Source organism: Bacillus rossius, chromosome 7 (assembly GCF_032445375.1).
Source record: "Bacillus rossius redtenbacheri isolate Brsri chromosome 7, Brsri_v3, whole genome shotgun sequence".
Taxonomy (NCBI): Eukaryota; Metazoa; Arthropoda; class Insecta; order Phasmatodea; family Bacillidae; genus Bacillus; species Bacillus rossius.
In genome coordinates this window covers 43,239,243-43,265,375 of record NC_086335.1, presented here as the reverse complement: position 1 = coordinate 43,265,375, position 26,133 = coordinate 43,239,243, and the positions used below count along the sequence as shown (strand labels likewise).

Here is a 26,133-nt window from a genome sequence, read left to right as displayed (position 1 = left end):
GTGCTGTCTACGAATCTAACGTTTGACCAAAGCTAATTTCGGCTTGTTATCCGTGTGTTTATGAATTTATTTCTTATTTAGTCCATTCTATATGTTTTTCTATGACTTCACGTGTAAGAGAGCAATGGCGCGCGTCCATTTAAATTGTTATAATCAGTCTTCTCTCTCTACTGCAAGAATCATTCAAAGAACCCGTTAGTTTTTCTGTTGAATAAAAAATGAACAGTGTAATTTTACACGAGTATTGATAGTAAATTCAATATTTTGGAACAATATTTTATCCGGTATAAAATGTATCTAAGGAAAAAGAGGATTTGCCAATTAGTTTATTTTTACAATATAACTAATGGCGTGCAGCAAAGTTTTAGTTATTTACTTATTTGTTTTTTGCCTCTAGAAAACGCAGTATTTGTAGAAGTAAACATTATTGGTCTCATGTACAGAGATGTTACGTCATCTGTAGTCACCCACTTAAAATAATATTTTATTTGCTAGTAGCAATTCAGTGCTGGATATTGTTCACTAAAGCCAGACTATAATAATTATTTAATTTACACTTTGTGTTGACAATTTTTTTTGATAAATAATTTAAAATATTAAATATAATAGTAATATCACATATCATGGACTGGTACGTACTTTATCAAGTCTTTATATTTGTTAATGTGTGGTCATCGTTTTACCAGCATTTCCAAAAATTATGAATTAAATTAAAAATTAAATTTTTTCATTATGACATTGTAGCTTTATATTTCCCATTCCTTTAATGCTGAAAGAGTTGTAAGTATTTATAATAATTGACTTTTATTTATCACCCAGAGTCAAAAATATGTTTTGTTTAGCAAAGTAGTTAAGTTTCGCCAACACTGTATATTCACGAAATATGTTGTGGGAATGCACCTATTGTAAATTCGCCGATACATGGCTCATAGTATAAAAAAATTATGATCTCGGTGTTTTTCTAAACAGGAACATTCTCTTTTTCTTGTAGCTTTGGTATTCGAGGACGAACCTTGCCGAAGGTACACGAAACGTTTACTCACGCCGGAAAGGCTAGAAAATACTGGTTTCTATTACACTTGAAACAATCACCCACCTGGCACTCATATTTACAATTATAAATATGTGGCACAAACCGCCAGAAACAGACGAACGTACATGCGTGTATTTTACATAAGGGAAAATTGAGCATTTTCCCCCTTCTAATCTCAATTTATCTAAACGCAAACTTTTATTAAAAAAAAGGAATAGAGACGAACATTGTCATTTTCATTCAACAAAATATCATATGCTCAAATGGAACACCAATTCTAGCAGAGATTGTCGTTTTCCCCAAGGAAAAAATTCTACTTTGAAAGTGATATCTACCTTCGTGTCTGCTCATCACAGCTCTATGATTTCAGAACGGAATGTTTTTTTTTTCTTTTTCGAAATACATAGAATATCTTTTGGTGAAGAGGAATCTGTGCTGTAACGTTTTGACCTATAAGTTTAAACTGGTTTCCAACGCGTTATAATAGTATTGAATCGCCTTCAAGGTAGCATATATTTGATGAAGAACCAATTTAGAAGTATTTGTAACGACATATGGAAAACCTGCCGTACGAAATCTAAAAAAAAAAAAAAAGTGCTATCAGATTTTAAAACCACAACAAAGTGCCCACTGCTTCCGCCAAGTTATATATTTTTTGACAGTTGTACTGGTCAATAAGGCGTTCAATGTTGTGTGTATTATATTTACTGCGTAGCTTGAATAGGGTTGACCGATAGAAGTCAAGTAGGGTTGGGCGTTTGCATGTTGTATACTTCCCATATGTTGGCCTATATGCATGCAATAATCAGAAAACTTAAAATATCAAGTTTCCATAAAAAACAGTTTTATTTTTGCATTTACGTTGAACATACCCGTTTTATAGTCTCGCTTTTCCTCTAGACTGGTGAAGAGAATAAATAAGAGTGTAGCGTGTCTAGGGTCGGGAAAAATTCGCGCTTTTATTTCGCCTTATGTACACCCTCTTAACCTAGCTCCGCTATTGGCACACGGTTTATAGGGACTACTCTTTGCCAATGTGAAACCCTCAAGTAAGGAATTGCCGAATCACAGGCTACCAAGTTGAGACGGCGGCCAATGAACAGGTGACATTTGCCAGACTACACAGAGGAGTCTGGAGTGTATCGAAGAGGTCATTGTAGACGCGAATCTTTTAGGTCATGCGCGTGTCTCTATCTATCGGCCTCCAACGCACTACACTCGCGCCGCCTCTGGCGTCGGACTGACGTTTTTTGTCTCTCGGCGAGACATAAGTATCCACCCGCGTACCAAACGGATTGCCGGTGGGACTTGATGAGTGGAGGGGGGTAGAAGCGGGGGTGGAGGGGTTTCGCCGGCGAGGAGTGGTGGGGGGAATACATTGTCGGCGCCGGGGGTGGGGGGTGAGGCGTGGCCGCCTTTAACATTGTGGCGCAATTCGCAAGGCCTGGGGGTTCCTGTCCCCCCCCCCCTGCTTTCCCTCCCCCTCACCATCTCCGCACCTCTCCCTCCTAGCCGCGCTGCGTGGTCGCCCGGCCAATGGCGGAGGCGCGCGTTGCCGGCTCGTGATTGGTCAGGCGCACGTGTGTTGCGTCACGTCGGCGTCGTGACGCGGTCCACTTCGGGGTCGGCAGCTACGCGGCCTCCGAGCGCCTTTCGGTGATTGGCTGAGTTTCTCTCACGAACATGTGTGCTGTTGGCACACGAATCGCAGCCATTCAGTGCGGAGGCAAACGCGTCCTGAATGGCCTGGTCGAATAAGATAATTGCTTCTCTTGCGGACGGCCACCAATCACAAGGCATACATAACTTATTCCAGTCTAGTGAGCAATTAGATTTTTTCGCGATAAATTACTGGCTCTATTTAGAATGGATGTGAGAAAATCTGAAATGAAAAAAAAATCATAAGTGATCATTACTTTCTAAAATAATTGTGTCAGCAAACAGCTCAGAAGAGAATCTTAAAAGCTCCGAGGAAGGCAATTTGCTTCGGATAAAAAGAAGGTGATGGAAGGGGGAGGGAAGAGGTGTATTAAAACACTAACATCGTAATCTCGGGCCAAACAGCCGAATGATCGACGTGAGAAGTGGACTAGACAAAGAAACAGGACATTTTAATTTGCTACACTGTTAAAATAATTCACCTGAAAATTACGAGGCACACTGGTCACACATTATTCAACGATTTTCGTACATTTACCCATATGTTGTTAAATTTAGGGATGCCGAGTTTACTTGCTTCCAACATGTAATTACAAACATTATATTTGCGCTTGGCGTATTAACAAAACCTTACAAATATATTTCATATACCTTGTTCTTGCATTATTACTAGGACCAGTGATTTTTTTTCCGACGAGATTTCGTGGCCATATGAATGAAAAAACACCTTAGCATTGCCTGTGTTTCGTTATTGGTTAATTTTTTTTCTGGTACACGCCCACTGTCAGCACAGAATCACAGCAAAAGTAAACGCGTCCTAAATGGCACAGCCAAATACGACTATGGCTTCTCTTCTGGCCGCCAATCACAAGGCATAAATTGTCGGTGCAGACATAACTTATTGCAGTCTAGTGAGTCAGATTGTTTTGCGAAAAACCACTGGCTTTAATGATTACATGTAAACAAAGAACTCGGAAATTGGAACCCAGCCGTTGACCAAAACTACGTAAAACGCTTCTTTATTTGTGGTTCCTTGTTCGTCAAGAAGTACGTAAAATTTCTGTAATATCTACAGACCCGGAGGGGGAAAGATTAATGGTATTTATTCGCGCACAAGCTTCTGTGATTGGAGGATCCAGAGCCAATTTGTAGACGCCCTCGACCTAACACATCTGACAAGCGAGCAGCCAATGAACAGGATATATATTCACGAAATAAAAGTGTCACTACCAACTATCAAAACAATTTAGTTTCGAGAAAACACAATAATTAATTCTAGCCTACAGGTTATGAAACTTGCGGATTTGTCCAGTTCCTGGTGATTTCTAACAGCATAGTTTTTTTTTTTATTCATCGTTCCGCCCATTTCTTCCTTCCCTTGGTGATGGGTGGAAAGTTAAAAGATGAGTGTGAGGGAGAGAGAGAGTGAGAGAGAGAGAAAGAGAGAGAGAGAGAGAGGTCAGACGCGCCTAGGAAGCCGACGAACAACGCCTTTCGAAAATCGTCCGGCCAGCAATTGGAGTGTGACAACGTTCCTTCACCATCGAGAGGCCCAATGTACCAGGGGGGAAAACTGCAAACGAAACATGACGTTTAAATATATATTTTTTCTTTTCTTTTCGCATTTCTGCGACTCCTTTGACCCCATCGCAAATAAAATTATAAAAACCTTGCCGCCCGTCAAATGGGGTCGTGCGGTTTCTTGTGTACAGTCACGACGAAGCGCTTTGCGGTAGTTGGAACGCTGGGAGTCAACGGGCCTTAGCATCCGGGACGAAAAATTGAACCGTACAATTGATTCGCTCCGGATAATCGCCGCCTTACCATGATTTTTGTAGGGAGAAAAGTATTGGAAAGATTCAAGGATTCTTTTTTGTTCTGAGCTTACTCTCTCGGTTGACAGAGTAATTTTATTTACAGACGGCAGCCATTCCCAAGTGATCACATTCGTTTGGTTACTAAAAGGTGCGTGCAAACTTCGTGGTATTTTTCTGGTGACATGCATCTTTTACACAAAATATTTAATGTGCGTTGTTCATTGTCGGATATGTAGAGACCGGAAAAAATCCGTCGTTTAGTTTCGCGAATGCGTATAACTTAAGCGATTGGAGCAAAGTGGCTTACAATTATTCAAAGAAAACACCTGTTGCTCAAAAATAAGACGAGATTTTATAGCGTAAGTTTAGAACGGTATTTTTTTAAAATGCTAGTTTCAATAGATTTCTAGTAAGCCTGAATGATCTGTACATCCTATCAGTAGATACCAGCAAATTTCGTGTCATTATTTGGATACTTGCTGTAATTCGTATCGTTCTTAATTGGACCATATTTAGAGACCGAAAATTTTCGCGCATTCACTTCGTGATAGGCTGAAATCCAAATAGTTATTATACCCCAGTTTTGCTTCTGCTATTGGCACACAACTCATCAGGAGGACTCTGGGCCAATGATAAACACACAAACAAAGCTGAAACGAATCACGGGCCACTTCGTTGGGACGCCTCGAAAGGCAGCAGCCAATGAGCGGGTAACATTGTCCTGTGAGGATGTACACATTTGTGTTTTTTTTTCCTGGAGGACAATGAACCCGCGAATAATTCCAGTGATTCCAGTACTTAGTATTGACAAGCCTCCGAAGGATAACAAACCAATAACGTCGTCCCGCATCACGCATCGGCCGGAAGGGAAAAAATAATAATAATTTGCGGGTTCATTTCGCGATAGGATAAAATCGAAATACGTATACCTGCAAGCTAATTCCGTTACTGGCGCACAGTTTACAGGAAATACTCGCGACCAATGAGAAACATTCGACTATAAAAATGACCGAATCAAAGGCTACCAAGTTGGGAATTTCTCAGCAGTCGGCAGCCGATGACCAGGCTACTTTAGCCAGAGCGTGCAGAGGACTGTAGAGTCCATCCTGGAGGTGATTTGAACCGCGAATTTTTTCCCTGTCTACAGGCATCAGTAGAGACCTGTAAAATTCGCGGATTCATTTCGCGATAGGATAGAGTCCAAATACTTTTGACATTATTTTGCTTCAGTGATTGGGCCACAGTTTATCTGAATGAAAAATCTTTAACAGAAGAATTAGCGAATCACGATCATTCCAGACAACAGGTGTTACGAGTCGGTAACCAATCAGCAGATGTAATTTTCACGAGTGCATAGAGGATCATGGAGCCTATCCTTTAGGGATTTGAAATCGCGAATTTTACAGGTCTCTAGGCATCAGACACCAACTTGTTTGTGTACACTTGTGTGTGGCGTTCATCCTGACGCCAGAAATTTGGAATTTCGCAGGAGACCGCGCTGTTGGCATCGCTCTGCGTTGTGGCGAAAGACTAACGAGCTCTTCTGCTGCTTCTTCTTCGGGAGTGTAAGGCGTTACTCCAGTCCTGGGCATAACCACGGAAGGCGGCCGATGATGGAAATGCAGTAGTAATTTAAGTCACGTAAGTCTTCAACTTCCATAATTTCTTTTATTAGTATTATTATTTGTTTCTCCTACCGCCTGCGCTTCCCTCTCATCAGCGTCAAAAAAAAATGAGTCGCGGCCTTGGAAACGCTGGAAACTCGTTCTCCGCGTTCGTTATATACGGCACCTCTACATTAGCTCGCTTCGGATCTCGTTTAGAATTTTTACCTGACGTGGACCTTCGAACTCGAGCGCTGCTCGTTGGTGGTGGCGACCTTGTTTATTCGCGGGCGTCTGACGGCATAACAAGCTTCGTGCGTGCGCAGTTGAAACTCCTGCTGTCCGGAAGCGCAGCTTTAAAATTACACGTTCTTTGCCACGCGGGAATTTTTGATTCGATACGCTGCGTGTGAACCTACTGTGATCTGTGGTGCTGTCGTCGTTTGTGTTTTCCACGAATACCTGTTTGATGCTGCGTTTTCCAGGTTTGCTGTCTTTCTGCATTTACTGTTATTGTTGAAACAGTCTTGTCGTAGTTCGTCTGTGCTGTTAATTTTATCATGACTAAATCACTTCCACGAAATTCTTGTACGGTTTTTTTTAAGTTTGGATGTGTTCGTATGTGCTGTCGTGGTTGTGTTGTCCATAATGCCTGTTTAGATTCACCGTTGGGTCTGTTTGACATCAGCTGATTTAGGTTTGTTTTCTTTGGATTTAAGTTTACATTTGTATTTTTTGTTTTGCATTCTGGAATTTTTTTGCAAGGCAAATTGTGTATAAAACTGAAAATTATACTCGGTATTCTTCCGCCGAATGAAAAATCTCACGGACAGAGGGGCGGGAATTTCGCAGATTCTTTCGGCCACAACGTAAACTGCAAACATACATGGAATAAGAAGTAAATTCTTTTTCTGGGTAGAGATTTCTTTTTCATAATTATCATTCCTGCAATAGTAAAGTTACACCACACACTTATTTCATGATCAGAGAAAAATAACGTTTTGTGTAGGATTAAATGGTGAATAGCGATAAAACCGAAATAACACCAAAAAATGCACGGTAAAACATGAAATGTGACGATATTAACCTGAAATGGCTAATTTGGTCGATTTTATGTAAAATTAAATCCGTAGCCTTTGCAAGCATTTACTTTAGAAAATTTAGAATTTGTGCTTTTACGTAAAATATTGATTTTGATTCACATACCTAAATGATATTAAAAAAATAATTAATTTAAAAACATCAACGCTAGAATAAATTTAAAATTCACAAATATCAAGATATATGTTTCTTTCACTGCTGGTAAAGTCATGTATGTTTAGTAGTTCCAATAACATCGTTTATTGTTTTGATGCAAAAAACAACTGTATATGTCACATTTTGTGTAAACTTTTTTATATATTTTATATCTATGCACGATTTTGGTAACGTACGTACAAAGTTTATAAAAAAAATAATCTATAGTAACGAACTTTAAAAAAAAATTTTACAATGAAATCGGTGAAAATATAAAACCATAAAATCTTGGCTTTACTTATTCTTCAACCTGGTAGCGTTAACGATCTAATATTCTGCCAGATGGTCCGCGGGGTGCGCTTGGGAGAGTGAGAAGGGGGGGGGGGAAGAAAGAGAGGAGCCACTTTGCGCATGCGCCGTTCCGTACACACTTATATATATATACACACACACGTCATCTCGCGCAGGGTGCAGCGGCTCCGAGATGCGATGAGGTCGACGGTTCCAGGGGTTGAGGAGGAGAGGACGAACCCTAATCTCCAATCTAATTATTCCGTACATGGCCTCCACCAGCCATGTTTTACTCGCGTGTACATCACGGAGCATCACATAAATTCGTTCCCCCTTCCGCTGTTCCCCTCTTCACCAAAAACCTCTCCCTCCCCCCGTTCTACTTCTCCTTCTTCGCTACATTTTCTGCGTGTCTTCTTTCAGACTTGGCCTCACGACGTAGGGTTGCTGCAATTTCTTTTTCTTTTTTTTTTTTTCATTTCATGCAATTATTTCCTGTCTAGTCAGGGCCACTTGTAAAGCCACTCGACCCTACGTCCTCATTTTCAAGGGTCAATATTTCTCAATAAATTATTATAAATTTTAAGCGTCAACTGTTCAAGCATCCTTCCACGTAATCAACTAGTACGATCTTTGACATTATTCCAGATTTTTAGGACAGAATGCATTTACGTGCCCCTTTTATATGCTATTACTGTATAAAACTGTAAACGAAGTGTGTCTGTTTAATTTCCAGCATCACGCAAAAAAATATCGCTTCACACAATCGCTACAGAAATATCTCGGGAGCCGGAGGTATGACAATAACACAACAATTTTTTTTACCACGCGGGCGGATTTGTAATATACTATGAAAATTAAAAGATTGAAAATAAATAAAAAATACTCGAAAGTTTTCCTAAAAATATGACTTGTCATACTGGTTAGGAAAAATAACGGCAGCTGCAACCAATATATAACGCCTTCGTATAATGCCATACGTTAAACTTTCTTGAGAAAAAAACTTTTGTAATTAATCACATACTTATCTTGAAATGGTAAGATATTATCAATATTCTGAAATTGCACGAGCAGAGCCGTTTGTTACTAGTTAGTATCTACAAGTAAATAATATCCTTCACTTTGGTACTTGTACATAAATATACTCCAATTTTTGGTAAACTCTGGTGTTGAAAATTTGTATTCTTGTGCACATGTATTTTTTTCTTGTCATAAAAACACATAACAGCATAGTAATACTAGTAAGCTAAATTTGTCATGTAACAGTACTAAAGAGTTTCAGAACTTTGGTTTATTTTCCGAATATCACGACTGTTTATTATTTTTTTTCTTTCGAATATCACGACTTGCCAATACAGGTATGGATCCACTGCCGAATTTACGGTTTCTCCTATAAATGCATTGAAATTTTTTCCCCATTCACATATAGTGTGCGTTATTTTAAAAGTTATTGCTTGAATAATTGCACCGTGGGGTCACCAAGAATAAATCATTTACTTATTTCCATAACTGTGTTGATGCGTACGAACGTATATTTGCGCAGTACCAACTATCATAAACAAATACATCTTAAAATACATACAAAAAATACATCTCGAACTAAAGAAAAAAACTAAAAATTCCTACATGGCGGAATGAGGTCCCCGTCGGTCAATCAACTACTTCTCGTACAGACTTTATAGAAGGAAAAACATCGCGATTAAAACATTTTTTTTTTGTGCGTAAAATGAAAATGGGAAATAAATTTCGTGTGCAGGTTTCCAAGAATTAAAAACCATTTCACCAGAGGAAAATATTTAATATTATTAAGAACGTAGAATATTCATTATCAAAGCAAAGCGATTTTAAAACACGTTGGTATTTTGCGGTTTAGCGCTATTTATTATCTTATGAAGTATAATTAACGTGCAAGTATTAGTTACTTTAGTTTGGCGGTGCTTCAATATTTCTGTGGAATAATGTTTTTGGTGGTTTGAAAAAAAAATTACACTCTTGAAAGGACTTCCATAATTTTGACCGCACTACTCACCAACAACTTTTAAAACATCACTATTAGAAAAATAAGTTCGTCTGGAGAGCATGCTTCTCCGTTTTTTAAGTGAAAGCGCAAATCAGGGAAAGCGCAAATTTTAACACATTCCGAATTTGCGTAAGCTACCAGTTTGTATTTTGATAAAATATTTATTGTTTTTGAATGCTTAGTCGATGAAGGCTTATTACGTGTTGTATGGTTTCCGTTGTTAAAAGACATAAAAAAACTGTTGTGCATATTTTTTTGAGCGTTTAGCTAACTTTTTCTTTAAAATTTTGCAGTATTTTACCGAAACAGAACTCAATGATTTGCAGAATTGAGGCTTTCAGGTTTAAAATCAATACCGCTGGCTACTTAAACACACAAATATTGTACGCAAACGATACATATATTTAAAATTATTAATTTTTTAATAAATTTAAAATTAGGAGATTAATAATTTCTAAATAATGTAAAATAATTTTATTTTAGAGAAGTTATAATTATCTCACAATTAAATAGTTGGTTTAATCCTGTAATGATTTAGTTTTTTTATTGCGGTAGGTCTTAGAAAATGTGACTGACAACTATTTGCGCAAAATAAAACCAATTTTTTTAAATGTTATAGCATAACCCCACTTATAGCGCAAGGTGTTTCACGTTAAGCATTAAGGGGCCCGCCTGGTTAGGGGTGTATCTATGTTAGTGAAGCGGGATGGTAAGATCAACGCTCGCTATAAATTTGAGCGGTAACCATAACATAAGATGGCAAAGAAATTAAGATAAAGTTGTAATGCAAGGCTCTTGGGTGCTTTCAAGAATCTTTACCATGGTTCAACGTCTGAAGATAATCCTGGAAACACGCTTTTTTAGCCCTGTTCACAGCTTTAAACGAAGTACGAAAACCGAACCACTGAACCCGCCCTCAGCATATTATTATTACATGCTAATCGTTAACTGACCACATTCGGATATTTCGAGCAGTTTTCAAATCACGTGGTTTTTTTTCTGAAGCTATGAACACCGTATGTGTGCCAAGGTTTTGAGCTTTTAGTTGTGCTTCGAACTGAAACGAAGACCTTTGAAGGGGGGGGGGGGGGGAGGGAAGTAGTCAGGCGGAAAAGATAGAATGGAGCGTCGGGAAACGGCCGTTGGATTCCGCTAACAAGGGGGTCGACGCCTCTACGAGAATTCTCCCCGCCGAGACGATGAAAAAAACTAGAGATAGACTGTAACACTCAAAACACAGGCTGCCACTTAATTTGTATTATTACACAGAAAAAAATAATATTTTCTGTACTTTTTACCACAGATTTTAAGGAAACCAGTTGCCAAGAAATAGCTTGTAATACTACACGAAAGATATTGTAACTTCGTCCAACACATCGTTTTGGTTATTTTTGCATATATGAAAAAAACGTTTTTTGAGATAATACTGATATTTTTCTTACGACAATTGGTGTATAATTTTATATTTTAATTGATGTTTTATAGCCTAATTTTTATATTAAACAATTTGACTTTATTTTGTTTTATCATGCTCATTAATAAGCGCAGTATCTACTGGAGTGTTATTTAGGGAACAGTTTACAACTAACTATTAGAGTTACTGGGACACCACAAAGCATAAATGTCCGGGTAATAATCCAAACACGGTATTACTGCAAACAATGTTTTGTAGTAACAGTTGATTTCATGTAAATGTAAAATTTTAAATTAAGGTTTCTGTTTAATTTACAAAAAAAAACTGTGTACACAGTGTAACTACACAACAAAACAACGAGGAAGTAAACTCCACACAAAGCGATTACTGAGAGAGATATCAGTCCAAAAAAAATAATTAAAAAATGAGAAATTTTTCGTTTCATATCATGCAGTGTTTAATATTTCTCCACAATATTTTTAAAAAATTTTGTTTCAATGGCACATTGCGCTTTGAACTCACTAAGCGCGTAGACTTACGAAAACTTATAGCTGACCAGTATTTGATAGTTTTTACACTTTAAGTACGACATTTTCTACAAATACCTATTCGCGAAAATTTAATTTTTAGATTATTGGTATCTAACTGGGCAAGAAACTTTCAAAGAACATTTCTAGTTCAAAATAATTTGACTTTATAGTTATTTAATGATTCGAGTAACTGTTGGAAACACTTTGCTCAAAATTTATTTCAGATCAATACCGAATCATAGTTATGAATGCATGGCCAAATAATTGTTTACCTACAATTACTCACGTAAACTATTACGTGTGGTTTTGCTAACGATCTTCATCAGATGATTAAGATTTTGTTCAATAAGATAAAAAAAAGCATACGCTTTATTGAAAAATAAGTGAACAAGTTTAACGACATGAAACCAGATAAATTAAGTTTGGTGCTTTTCTTCCTACGGTTTCTAATGAAGATACTTAACATGACGCCACCTACATGACCACAGTGATACCCAAAGCACTGTAAGACTAATAAAAGCTCAGAAACGGAGTAATGTTGTCAAAATAAAATTTAATCACCTTACAGGAAAATAACAAACAATTGACTTTGATCTAACAGGTACTATCATTTTTCGCGCAGTTAATACAACATATAAAACTTAAGAATTATAATCCCCATAAGTTGTAACTGTTTGTTTCCAGAGATTTACTCTAATGAAGTCCATACGTAGTAGATTAAATTTTCCTCTCTGGATGACACGTAAAGGTAAGAGATCATAGAGCGAGGTTGTCAATCTTTTCCATGTTAAACATTTCAGTCAAAATTAAACGATCCTCCCTCCTCCGTTCACATTTCTTCAGAATAGTATATCATTTTTTTTATTATAATGTTTTAATGCTTATGACATGCTTTTGTTCGACAATACTCAAATCATCGTTATTAAAATTTTTGCGATTCTTCCTAGCAAATTCTTTTGAAGCTATTAAAAAAAAAATACTCCTGGCATTAGCCGAGTGGCTCAAATTTTAGTACAGACATTCACTGCATCGAATAAAAGCTATGAGGTATAGAAAGTGTATGCAGTTTATCACACGATTTGTACAGACATCTCGCATTGACTTACAGGGTCACCAGATTGCGGCACGCCTTTCTGTTTACATTTTAATTGGAAATGCGATACTCCGGGGTTATTTAATTAATACAATTTTTTTTGGACACACGCAATTTCAGTTTTTCTCCATTTTTTCATGAAAAAAAATTAAGAAAGAAAAATAAAAAATAAAAATGAAAACATTAACCCACAGAGAACATGCCTAAATCAGCTGATGTCGAAAGACGGACCCAACGAACGATGAAACACAGTGACGACAGCACAAACGAACACATTCAAACTTAAAGTATCAGAAAGCTCAATAATTCTGTGGAAGGACTGTAGTCTATAGAAAATAACAGAACAGTTCTTATTAAAACTCTCTCGTCGTTGTTAGCCCACTTTGTTCGTCTGTGCTGCCTTTGCGCTTAGAAGCGATACCTTGCTAGAAGCACCAGCGAGCGTCGACCTTATTACCCAGTGACTATAGGCAGGTCTCTTGAACATCAACTGCACTGAGGTAGCTTTAATTAAATGCTTGTCTGCGAATCTACTTGTTACCATTAAACTTTACTCACCTCTCGCTCAACATCTGCGACAAAAGTTGAATACTTATTCTGAGTTAGTAGTTACATTAATCCAGTCAACACGTCGTCAGTACAACTCGATTGCGAGATGACTCGATGGTCGCTTAGACAAGTTTAGATAAATCGAGTTCCTCTCCCCTCTTGTGAATTAATGCTGATCATAACTTGGCAGTGGAAAAGTTACGTGAAAAATTAAATTCAAATTTATATCCTACTTATTAAAAAATGCTTTATCTGTTTCGGCAATAATCTTTCCTTCACAAAACGTTAGCTCATAATCATTTTACACATAGTAACGTCACGTAAAAAATGAAACTATCAAAATATATAAAAATAACGATAGCAATCAATAACTAAAGTACTATTTTATTGTTACCATAAACCTAGCATAGGTATAACTCACTGGTCCACTTTTGTTTCTAATCCCTTGACATTATCGTGTTTTGATCAGCCATTTCGCTATCATGCCCAATTATAAAATGTAAAAAAAAAGTTAGTGATGTTTCATTTTATTTTCACCCAAAAATAATACAAGACAATATAAAACAGGCACAAAATTATATGATTCAAAGGTAAAAGTGTAAATTCGCGGTAAAACTCTCGTAAGTAAAATAAGTTCCGGTCGCCCTGTGTACTTCGATGTAATCGACACTCGACTGTCTACTGCAGCACTGTTCGCTCGAATATTTTCTCCGAGTAGCTAGTAAACTCGCCCCACATAATTAATTTTATGATGTTTGTATCGAGTAAAAACTATCCGGTAATACCTAATCCACAATTTTTCAAAGAAAGAAAATATATTTTTTACAATTCTATGAATAAATATTCTATCAATTTTTGTTATAAATAAATGTTATTAATTAGCCAAAAACCTTACAATTTATATAAAAATTTAATATTTTCACTATAAAGGCGGAAATGTTTTTATTTTTATTGCTTGATTTGAATGTTTAAGTAATTGATAAGGTATTGCTGGTTATTTTCATATGAAATAATGTTTTTGATTGATTGGTAATGCTTTTTCATATTAAATACATCATGTTACCTTTCAATATTAAAACCAGTTAAGTATTTTTTAAATTGTTAATTTTATCAGGAGACAAAATTTGTGGTAGTTTTTCATGTACCTAAATAAAGAAAATTAAATTATATATATTTGCAGTGTATTTCATAACCTTAAAATTTATGTTTTACGTGGGAGTTGCTATAGGGATATATATGGTCATATGCTGCTTTAGTATGAAGCGTTTGTTCAGTCAAAATGATTGGCTCTCCAGAAGAGACTGTCGACATCGTCCAGAGCCAAGCACGTTCTTCAGCGCTCGACATCGCGCGCGCGCGTAGAAACACGCGCAATCTCACTTCGAACTGCGTGTTACGTAAAACATCGGCGACCGAAACCCCGCCACGGTTTTTAAGTTGAGTACCAGCGCCCTTCCCTCTGTCACCCCCTTGCTATTTGTAGGTTAATGTTTTCCGTGGCAATGACATGGAAGAAGTGTTTTCTTTTCTTTCTCCGAAGTGTGATTACAATACATTTCACTTTTCAAACGCGCGCATTTCAAATTTCGACCTACATATCTGCTTCGCACAAAGGCACGGCGGTGCCGGCATTAAAAAAGCAAAATGGTTCCCAGTGCAGAGTGAGCTGTTATCCCTGATATATATATATTTATTTATATTTGAAATTAAAGTTTTTCATTCGAGTAAGTCATGTGCAAAAACCAAAGAATTTCTTCAGAATGGTTTTACGACAAACATTAGAATGGCTTACAAAAAAAAGAAAGGTGTTAAAATTAAATTATATATAATATATATAAAATATATATAAATATATATACATAGATTGCGTATGAAATAGTGTAAAAATATTGGTTAGAAAATGTTTTGATTTGGTATCAATTAAACCTCGATAGATATTAAAGGTCATGTTAAAACAGGTAGCCTTTATCAAATAAATTAAATTCTCGCTCTTCTTAACTCGGCAAGAAAAATTATAATTTTTTTCAGTATTTGAAGTAAATTTACGACATATAATAAACCACAAAATTAAAGAAAAAATATTAAAATTTGGCAAAACTTTGCTCGGAACAATTTCGTGTTCTTTTAATTTCAATTTAGTTAAGATAATTATTACTGGTAAACTTTTCTGTGATAGTTTTCTTTTTTTGAATATAAACATTTCTTTAATTTTAAAATAGTTTGTTTCGTAACACAGACTTATATTTGTAGCTAAAGTATCTGACTTCACGTTAAGAAAGTTTTTGCAATATTTTAATAAAAAAGAAGCATAATTACTTACTGTAAATTTACACGTGAAACTAAAATTTCGTTAAAACCAACGTAACATTGCAGTTGCTCATATTTAATAAAATCCCTTATTGTGGTGAATAAAGCAGTTTGATGTTTCGGCGGCGTTACTAAAACATCGGTTCAACCATGGTGGCAAGAGGTTGGCGTGTGTTATATTTGCCATTTCAAAAATTGAAGTAAAATGTAGAACGACCTCCCAATCCCCTTTCCGATCGGGATGGAAAAAAAATATTAATCTTGGTCACAATAAAGTTTAATTTTAACTTATTTTTATACATAATTTTACAATGCTTGTTTAACAATTCTCACTTCAAATTGGCTTATTGACGAGTATTCCTAGCGAGTTTCTTTCAAAATAATAAAAAAAAAACTTGTAACATATTAGCGTTTATGCACCAACGATTTGTGTTTGCTAACCAATTGCTGACACGTGTAACTAACTTCACAACGCACACACTCTCCTACAGACTAATACTTCCATGGGTTTATTATTCCTAGCGGGATGAAGTGGAGGGGCGCTTTGATAATACGGGAATTGCGGGGCAGAACTCTCGTCTGTTCTAGTTCCACCCTCCCTCCCCTTCCTTCGTCTGTGGGCCAAGATACCCAACCCGCGATCGGCGAGTCGTGAGCCGTCAAACAAACCGAACGAAAAGATAAAAAAAAAAGGCAAGAAATACCCATTGAAGTGGTCGATGTTTGCGGGACTCCACAGAGTGTTTCAAAGTCCACACTCCTTCGACGATCCAGAACTCTTTTTTTTTCCCCGCGTCTTCCTTGACGTTCACCGCTCTTCCCTGATCGGCGCCAATAAGCGGTCTGTTCACGACTCGTGTCCCGTTCCATTCCATTCCGTTCCGCTCCCTCGACCGCATCTCTTAAAACTAGGGATGGGCCAGACACATTCTCAAATCCTCAAATACCATCAAATACTTCGTATTCGAAGGAGTCGATATTCGAGGAAAAAGATTCGAAGAAAATATAAGAGGAAAAAAAATATTAAAAAAAATTCAACACTGATGATAATCTCTGGAGTAAACGAGGTAAAATTTTTGTTCATACTCTATCCTGTTACTATTCCCCAAAAGATTGTTCTTTTAACGGGCAATCATGTAAAGAAAATTACAAATTGTATCGATTCTGGAAACTAAGTTTGTGAAACAATCATTTAGAAAGTAAAATGTTGCAATACCATATTTAATACTTTAAATTTATTATTCGTTAATTTTTGTTTTAACTGGACACCTGAATTCGGATTCAAAGGATATACACGAAGTACTCTGTGAATCTCTAATACAAGAAAATTGGGAATTGACTCATAACTGCTTAAAATTTATCTCTCATTTACTTCATTTTTTAACGGTTGGTCATTCTTATAGCCGTCGAATGAAACGATTTTTTTTAATCTACCTTGGAAAGAGATATCACGTCACGCTTCATGAATTCATAATTTTATGCAATGCCTGTTGGCGCCTTTATGTTGTCAGCGAACAGGGTTATTTCTTTTACACGTGTTTTTTGCTAGGTTAAAGTATCAGCGGGTTGAATATTCATGTCACATCGGGCGTAAATCAGAATCAATTATTTAAATAAATTGATTTTTTTTTGCAATACATTTCTTATTTTTAATGAAATTGTAAAAATTCTAGACAATGAGCAGTTTATTGAAACGATTAGGCTGGAATACAACATAGTCTTTTAGTTAAATAATTCCTATTTTAATTTTAATTTTATTTTAAAAAAAAACCTACCCACTTCACTAAGCGACGCTGCCATCTAATATATTGTGTTGGTTCATAGTTTCCAGAAGTTTTTGTAATCCTCTCCAGGTCAATTGTTTCTGTCCATAATGTAGTTGTTCTAATGGCGTGCATCTGAATCTTGTTTTGCGAATACAGTTACTTCCCAGGATGCTTGCTCTCTTTGAAAGTGTTGTGTTCTTCGATGTTCCGGACACGAATGCACGATTGCAAGCGGCGGCGAGTCGCTCGGGTTACAAACTCACTGAGCTCGTAACCAATTATTAGACCATCCCACCCCACCCCCCTCCTTTACATACCCGGCCGCCTGGATGCCGATGGCTTGGTAATCGTAGCCACCGATGATGAGTATGCTAAGTAATCTTCTGCAGCTAAATCGCGATAAAGCTGCGCCTTATTCCGCGTCACTGAGAATAATGACTTTAGTATTACGGTAATTGCTTTTACTTATGCCACAGAGCCAGCTGTAAGCCTTCGCGGGCTGTTTGGCTTGGATAGTCATTCGCAAATCAATCTGCTTGATGAGGTCAAGACTCACAGTAATAACAAAGCATCGCTGTCTCAACAGGTCTAAATAAAAAAGTACAAAATTTATTTCAGCAGTCCATTTATCCTTAATTGAATATTGTAATTATAATATTTTACAGTACTTTAAGCTGACTTCGTGAATCAAGTTGACTTCAATTGACATGTGTTACTTTAAACCTGGCGTTCCTGGGTGACGTTCATTGTGCTAACTGTATGATGGCAATGACAGTCGCTTTCTAAAGAAACTGCTCAAACCGTCAGACTGCAAAAATCTTGAAACTGCTGAAGTCCACAACAATCAAAATTACAACTGAAGTTTAATAGCACTGATGTCGGAAATTTAAAAATTCCCCTTTTCTCAGGATGGGCACTTATAAATCTGTAAGTGGTTTAGTTTGGATACAATTTCAATTCTCATTTACTTTCTCTTGAAAGAGTGGCTCTGATGCGATTTCTCCAGATGATTTATTTGGCTAAAAATGAATATCATTCTTCCGTGCAGTACTTAAAGCCGGTAAAAGAGCATAGACGTTTAGAGTATATGACTTCCTTGTTCAAGTGTAATATTAAAAACAATTTGGCCCAGTACTCATATAAATGGAATTTTAACAAATAGTATTAGCACCAGAACTATTATCTTGAAACAGCAGTTTCAAATCAGCTTGAAGCTCGTTTGTCAAACACTATGAGAAGCTATCACGTTTGTAATAGTTGTCCTGAAGCAAGAAGCCACATCTTTCCTTAATCCTTCGCTCGTATCGGCAAAAAAAAAAAAAAAAAAAAACATTTCGCACGACATTCTTACGCTGAGCATGCAACGCAAATGTCACGCAAACTACGACAAAGATGCCCGGAAAATTCGTTTTGAAGCATCTATGATAAGTCATAAAAAAATAAATAAATGCTGTTGTTGCTCCAAGGTCTAGCCACGTTGCCGTTGTAATCTCGAAACATCGGAATTTTTTATATGATTTACAAGATTAAAAACAAGTTTCTCTCTTTTAAAGCTACTGCGTTGACAATTACATATTCCAGTGATGTCAACATTTGCCAATGATAAACTGAAACAGCATACATATTCTCGTGTAAATGAAATATTTATTGATTATTTTAACGGATAAATTTTCATTTAAAAATTTTTTTGTTGACCTTCGTACAATCAACCTACAAATAAACAGTTGAATATTATTTATTATTTTTATTACCTTAGAAGTTTACATACGTTTTTATCGGCATTTAACCACTCGTGTCCTACTACCAACGTATTTACTACCGTACTTATATGAATAAAATTTGAAACAGTGCTAGATCATATACTGGAATAACACATAGGATTTATATAGTTATGAATTTCAACTCCCGAGGGGGTGAAAAGGGTTAAGTTACAAATGAAGAAACAAATGTTCAAAACAAATAAAGCGAGATATAAGATATTGGCTATGAATACTAATAAGTCCAAGAAATACCAACTAATTTTAACATTTTTCTGAATTCCTCAGTTAAGGGGATGAAGAGAGATTTTATAATAAGCGTATCGTATTAAAAAGTTATAATAATAAAATTCTTAGCTTTAAAACTATTGAAGCATAATTTAAGATATTGTGTAGATATGATTTATAAATTTAAAAAAAACTACTAACATCATGTTAGCATTTCTTGAAATTTACCCCCTCAGAGGGTGAAAATATGGAATAATTTTATTTCACAAATATTAATTTCAATCATCGTACTTACTAAATGGCAAGGTCAAAAACTGAGAAATAATCACGTAGGTATACGTGGTGTGCTTTCTTCAGTTATAAAAATTTTTATTGCTAAGGGAATGAGTAGAGTCCGATAACAAAAACATCAAAATCTCTTAATGTAATTGAACAGTAAATAAGATAGTGTAAAGGCATGCGTCAGCATCATCTCATAATGTAGCATTGTGGAATTTATTACTTAATTGCGGTTTTACATTTCAACCGATTTTGATGAAATTATATAATAGATGCATTCCATGCCCATATAGTGTATTTAAACACTTGGTTCTTCTCATTCCTAAAAAAAAGTCACTGTTTATTTTAGGTAATAGTAATTAAACTCCATTTTCAAAGATATCTTAGGGAATATAGGCAGCTAGCAATAATTTATTTAAACCTATACGTAGCCTACTACCTTTACTATAAATTTTTAATTAAATTTCATTTGCGTTGATATTTTGTTTAAATAGAAAATAAACATCATTCAACATATATTAAATTTTTTGCTTACCACTATGCAGTGATCATTTTGCAGTGATCAGTTATTTTCATAGCAATATAGATAAATGCGGAGTTGAATGCATCAGAACACTTTGCGACGAAACGGAAATCTAGTCTGCCAGCGACGGGTACCCCAGCTAGTAGGCCTATGTAATATCTAACGATTGGTATTATGTACAATTCAAACATTAAGGATCACATAAATCGTAAGAGTATAGTAAATTTATATGATTTGTCCTATAGCATAATTATTTAATTTAAAACATAAATGTATATCCAATAATATGAAGTTACTGACTAGGGATTTCGTTCAGTTCAACGTAAAATGTGTCCAAAAGTCAAAACATACTAGGCCTATTCAAGAAAAGTATATGGCCATGAAGGTGTGTAAGGTTCACTGACAATAATGTTGCTTATTAATGATATTGTATGTTTTAAAGAAATTACACCCAACAAGTCAACTATTATGAAAAAAAAATTATACGTGTGCTTCGAGACACATACGGAGAAAATTAAAGTATTATTTAACAATTAAAAGTTATGGTGCCTAAAACCCAAGACAATATATTATTAAAGGAAAAAAAATGTTTAAACTAGTAAGTTAATTGATTTGAAATTTCCTTTCAAGTTATTCATACAAAATTAACATGTTACGTTTCTTCACTTATATTGAAGAAAATTAACATGTTACGTTTCTTCACTTATATTGAAGTCTCCGCAGGTACATTCGTAGTTTAGACTCTATCTGTACTATGTCTTAGTAAAATGTTTACTTAAGGAATTCAGTACTTTATAAATAATCTTGAAACCACACGTCTCACGTGTTTTAAACTTACACAGTGTCACTTTTCGTGTGCGGTTAAGTATTTCAGCGAAGAGGTCAAACGGGTGTCAAGGAAGCAGCGTGAGTTTTTCGGCGTTTTGAGACTTACCTGTGTCAAAGAGCCACCGAGGTGTTTCCGATGGGGCCGGGGATCCAACTGGGTGGCGCGGTCATCCGAAGCTAAGAGCACGCGCCGTCGTCCAAGTCACCGGGTTCTTCGGCTGCCCACAGACTAGATATCCCGCGAGGCAGCGAGGGGCCGCACTTACACGCGCCTCGACGCGAACACACGCGATATAAACACAAGCACCCAGTCCGCGGGGCGCGCGCACAACAACAACAGCCGACGACGACGACGACGACGACGACGGTAATCCTCCAGGAAGGAGTGGGAGGTCCTTCTCTTGCCTTCTTCTTCTTCTTCTTCTCGTTGTTGCTCCTTTTCTTTTCCTTATTTCACGCGCGGGACCCCGACGTTCTCTCCCCACCGCCACGCGCGGATGGAATGTTTTTTTTCACACTGCCTCGCCGACGTGGGTCACTCGCGGTCGACGTGCGTGTGCCAAGCCTCGCACCCGAACCATAGCTTAAAACTCTCCCACTTTTACTCTCTCGGCGATCCGCGCACTTCGGGGCTCCCCGAAGACCCAGTTTCTAGCGCTTTTTTTTTACCTTCCTCCTCCTCCTCCTCCTTCTTCTTCTTCTGGGACCTTTTTTTTTCCTTCCTCCTCGCTGCTCTCCTCCTTCGCCACGCGACGGAGATTGCGGGGCGTCTCCACTCCGCGAGAGGTAGACTACTATCAAATGTGTATCGCTTCCTCTGCCCCTACCTCCCCTCGTGGAGGAGGGGGAGGAGGGGTCCCTCCCCTACTCCAGCGGCGGGCTTTTCCGTTAGGCGGGCCGTCTTCTTCCTACCCGGCGCCGCCAGGTGCCTCGCGGCTGCCCGGGGAGGGAGTGGTGACATCACCCGCGTTGAGCATTGTCCAGGAGTGGGGGAGCAGGAACAAACAACCCGGCAACCCCTGTCATCGGCCGGTGTGGGAGGGAGGCCGCCGAGATTATCCCCCCTCCACGCGCCCGGGTGCCCCAGTTCTTCCACCGCCAAGGATGGAGGAGGGGTGGGGGGAAGGGGCAACCAAGGCTCCCGCGTCTTGTAAACAAAATACCCGCCGCGCCTTGGAGGCTGTCCCGATGAAATAGAAAGTGTATCAGTCGGGCTGGGAGAGAGGGGGTTTGGCGAAGTGCGGTGGTGGTGTGGTGAAGGCAGGGGAAGAGGGTAGCGGAGGTGGGGAGGTTCAGAGAGCTGCCCGTCGCCGGGCTTCACCTTGGGGTTGGCGCGTGTGCGGGGGTCCGCTCGCAGTCGCGCCGCGGCCCGCACTGCAAGGAGGGGAGAGAGAGCGGGCACCTCTCCGCACCGTGCGTTCGAGTCTCCTCTCCCTCCTCGCTCGACCCCTCTCGGCGCTGGCTGGCCAGCCCGCGGCCCGGCCGCTTCGGGCGCCACTCCGCACACCAGACTCTGGTCTTCAATACCGTACATTTACAAGAAAAAATATAAAAGTGGAACTATCTGAGCGAAAAAAACAAAAAAAAAAAAAAAACAGCAAATTTACTTCAAAATAAATGATCACAACTCGAGACCGGAAAAATTCGTGTATTCATTTTGTAATAGGCTATAATTCAAATAATCAGAACTTTTGCTACTTCTACTACTGGCTCACAGTTTACCTGAAGGACTCTGGACTAAAGAGAGACCCTCGGCTAAAGAAGCATAGAACCACAGGCTAAGAAGTGCAGAACCATAGGCTTCCCGATGGAGACGTATCACAGACCAGCAACCAATGAGCAGAGAACATTTTCGCGAGTGTGAAGAGGACTGTGGAAGCTATCCCAGAGAGACCTGCGAATTTCAAACATTTGTGCAAAAAAAAAATATTTTTTTACTCATTGACTGCTACAACATGCTTCCTTCTGTGATATTGCGTATCGTTATATTATACGAACATTGGTATTATATTATCTTTTTTTTAGGGGATGGGGGAGTGCAAAACTACCCATGTCTATGGGAATCTATTTATCGCGAAAAGATTTTGAGACTAGCTTATAGTTAAACGTCTGTATTTCAGGATTGATCAAGTTTCTTTTAGATAAATTACTCCTATCAGTATACCAATCGCAGTCATTCATTGCGGAAGCAAACGCATCCAGAAATGCCCGATCAAATAAGGCAATGGCTTCTCAGCTGGCGTGGACACAGCATGTTGAGGTATAATGAGCGTTCATTTTTTTCGGGAAAAAACCTGCCCCTACCCTATAAAAATGAAATTTGAAAGTATAATAGATTACATTAATTCTAATATTTAGAGAAAATATGTTTATGCGTGGAGTCCATGGGTGACAAAGAAAAACGTCTTGCTTATTAGGTAAAGATATAGATAAATAATTATTAGTATTTTTACTGAATAAGAGATAATAATTGAGAATAGTAATGATGCAGGTATTATCTCAATTTAAAAAAAAATCCGAGGCGTAGACAAACACAAACATTACAAGAATTCCGTAGCATCACTGCTATGGTATTTTTGAGTAACGACACAAAACACTTTACACTCGTTTGAATTTAACGCCATTTATTTTGAAACGAAACTTTTCAAGCTACTGAATATTATATATATATATATATATATATAAAACCATAGAAATTATTTAGGTCAATTATTAAGTATAATTAACTTGTTGAAATTTTGGGGCTGGTGAATTTTGCCATAGTTAATAGGCGTATTTATATTTATATATGGACACTTGTAGAAAGTTCGTTTAGAAAAGTTTTACTTCTACTTGATTAACAGCTTAACATACGCGACTAAGAAAATGTCAGAAAGACTTTAAAACATTTAACTTCTCAAAAAAAGTCAGTTATTAGAAAAATGAATGAATTAGAATATGTACTACAGCAGAAACAAATTATGTTGCAATATGATAACCAGAAAATTTATTACAATAACATCTTCAATATATACATAGTTGCAGGTAACATACAATGCAGACAGACAAAATATTGACATGTTGAGTCATTAGTTTCCATACAAATGGTGAAAGCGTTGATTAATGTTCGTTTCATTCGTACAAAAGGTGCCACTCCCAGTTAACAAAATAATGTCCTTCCGTTCTTCCTTAGTGACATATCTTTTAAATTAGTTTACTTTCCTGAAAACTAAATAGAAATTAGTCACCGCTTTCACCATTTGTATGGAGATTTTAGACTCATTCTGTAAATTTTTAATACGATATTTTTCTTGCATGTTTTTCGAGAATAAAAACAAAGGAACAAATATTTTATACAACTTTCTTATGCGTATATATTTTAGAAACTAAATTATATTACTACCTTTTTACAAAAAATATTATTACTTTTTACCAAACAAACATACGAAATATAGAAAAAAAGTTAGATTCTTTTTCAAATATATATAAATGTAAATGTGTATGTGTGTGTGTGTAAGCGTACATATTTTGAAAAATTGTTACAAATTAATTTGTACGTGGTCGGTCCAGAGTGTCCAAAAATAAAATCTGAACAATGAATTAAACCATTCAAATGATGCTGTATGAATTCAGAATATTAGGATTTATGATATACCATCTTCAATAATATTCCAAGATAAATTAAGTTAGCTCCAAATGTTTTCCTTTTTGGATAACATAATTAAAGTTGCTAATTGCATAAATTTTGCGATATTAGTGTCAAATATTTAGTAAGGAGTATTCGTAGAATACATTTATTTCTAAATTTGTGAAAATAATTTTTATTTCATTCATTTAAGCTCACAGGAGCGTCATTTAGTTTGAACTTTAAAAAAAAAATTAAATTATTGGTTGTAATTTTATGTCTTTCTTCGATTCTTTTTTCGAACAAATTTAAGTATAACAGTAACGTGAAATTTGGAGGGCGTTGGAAATATATAGACCTTCGTAATTTGCAAAAAAAAAAAAAAGCAGGAAATTAAACTCGTGATCGCAATGGCCATTAATTGACCTGAATCACTCATATATAAAACATTCGTTTTTAAGAACAAATTATAAGACCAAACGTGACATTTTATAAATTTTAATCCACGTGTTCCTTATCACAGAATTATTAACTAATCTGAAAGATTAGTAGAATATTATTACAGTTTTCAGTTATTATCCTAGTGAATTCTACAATAGATTTTGTTAAGTGAAAAGTTGTTAGTATAAAATTAATTAGTTTCTCCAATTTAATTAATCAAGAAAAATAACTGAAATGTTAATGATATTATTATACACCACAAAAAATTAAAACCAATTTTAATTTTTCTACATCGCTCAAATTTACCTACTTCACACTTACATAAATATTAATAATAGCATTTACTAAGTTGGTCATCGTTGGTCATAGTTTCTTAATATTTGATTTGTAGACATATTTATAGTTGCAAAGTTATTTATACAAATTTAATTAAATTTCTTAATTCACGTTTAAATAGCTATTATATAGGTTTTCCTACATCTTACATGTTTTTTGCACATAAAATCCAAACAAAATAATTTCACTTATAATATCGACTCCTCGCGCAGCAAACCACTTTGAGTTACAATAAAGTAAAGTAATTACTTTCCTTTCCTCCAAGAGGTTAAGGAGTTGCAGTCTGAGTAGGATGTTAAATACCAAGGGAAATAAAAATAATATATGCTAAAAAAACGCACAATACAAGTAACACAGATAACGTTTGGTCCTTTTTTTATACACAAAAATCTTTCTATAATTTTTTTATTAATTTAGGCAATATAGGCTAGCAAAAATTATGAGACTCCCATATGTATTTCACTTGTAAGGTAATATTCGCAAATATACATTTCGCAAGAATGTATTATCTTTTTAATTTCGATTTCTTCAGCAGTCAAACTATGAAATCCAGTTCAAATGGGATGCCACTAGCCAGGACCTGGTAGGCCAAGAATATAAAACGAGTTAGGGTTTGTGTTACCGAGCTTTAGATGGCCTGCCACAGTTCTAGATGACCTACCACAGCTATAAATCGCTTGCCACAGCTCTAGATGGCCAGTCTCATCTCTAGATTACCCGACACAGTTCTAGATTACCTGACACAGTTCTAGATTACCTGAAACAGCTCTATATAGACTGCCATGGCTCCTTAGTGAAAGTAACATAGCTAGAGACCT

General features: G+C 36.7%; 1 protein-coding gene across 1 annotated transcript in view; it reads right to left on the bottom strand.

The window, feature by feature from the left end:
• Positions 1–21,839, bottom strand: part of LOC134534542 (MDS1 and EVI1 complex locus protein EVI1-A-like) — a 149,166-nt gene extending 127,327 nt beyond the window's left edge. Inside the window, exon 1 of the mRNA XM_063373025.1 lies at positions 21,041–21,839. The gene's annotated coding sequence lies outside the window, so the exon portion shown is untranslated. The remainder of the gene's footprint in view (positions 1–21,040) is intronic.
• Positions 21,840–26,133: the final 4,294 nt, after the last annotated feature.